The 865-nt window shown below is 49.0% G+C and overlaps 1 protein-coding gene across 4 annotated transcripts in view; it reads right to left on the minus strand.

The window, feature by feature from the left end:
* The window catches only part of zbtb20 (zinc finger and BTB domain containing 20), a 27,941-nt gene extending 27,515 nt beyond the window's left edge, over nt 1-426 (minus strand). For 2 of the 4 annotated variants that reach the window (XM_014020633.1, XM_014020634.1), the window contains exon 1: nt 95-368. The gene's annotated coding sequence lies outside the window, so the exon portion shown is untranslated. The other 2 variants (XM_014020636.1, XM_014020635.1) reach the window with 2 other exon arrangements.
* Nucleotides 427-865: the final 439 nt, after the last annotated feature.

Below are 865 nucleotides of genomic sequence, written 5' to 3' on the forward strand. Positions count from 1 at the left end.
CCCCCCCCCACTTCAACACCTCTAAAATAATACCCCCAAAACATAAAGACCCGTCCCCTTCGTCCTACTTTCTTCTTCAAGCACAGTCTCTTACCTGCACTTCGAAGCTCGCTCAAAAAAGTAGCAGCAGTCGTCTTTTTTTCCTCGTCTCTCTCTCTGTTTCTTTCTTTCTCCTATTCCCCCTTCCCCGTTTTTTTTTTATTCTCGGCCCCCACCACACACCTCTACGTCGAAGAGCAGCGAGCTTTAGTCTCTCTCTCTCTCTCTCTCTCTTTCTCTCTCTCTTTCTCTCAGCGTGTCCTCTTTTCACTTTGTTTCATTTCTCACTTCCATCTTCTTTTTCATGTCATCAATAAACACACGCTGCAGCCTACCTTCATTACAGAGCAGCTCGGTTCAAGTGCGCCCTCCCATTTTCAACTATACATCGAGTACTTTGGAGGAGGAGGAGGAGGAGGAGGAGGAGGAAGGGGCTCGGGCACGCCTTTTCACTTACAGCTGCGATTGGAAGAGCCGTGCACTGTCGTGGGGTTGGAGCAGAGAGCCGTCAAACACAAGCGACCCCCCAATCGCGTGGGGGCTCGAGAACGAAGAGGGAGAGAGAGAGAGAGAGAGAGAGAGAGAGAGAGAGAGTCACGGTGGGGGCCATGAACGAGTCTCCATGATGGGAAGTGGTGGGAGTTGTAGTAGTAGTAGTGATAGTAGTTGGTTATGTACGCCGTACATACCGACTGTACCTCGAGTCAGCGTCCTTCAGGGCAGTTTCTGTTCCGGGGTCGAACGGACTCCGATACCTCTTTATTTTTTATCTAAATTATGTATATATTTGTCATGGTTTAGAGTTACTGTACAAAACGCAAGCGTT

The sequence above is a fragment of the Austrofundulus limnaeus genome, unplaced genomic scaffold, assembly GCF_001266775.1.
Source record: "Austrofundulus limnaeus strain Quisiro unplaced genomic scaffold, Austrofundulus_limnaeus-1.0 Scaffold261, whole genome shotgun sequence".
Lineage (NCBI taxonomy): Eukaryota > Metazoa > Chordata > Actinopteri > Cyprinodontiformes > Rivulidae > Austrofundulus > Austrofundulus limnaeus.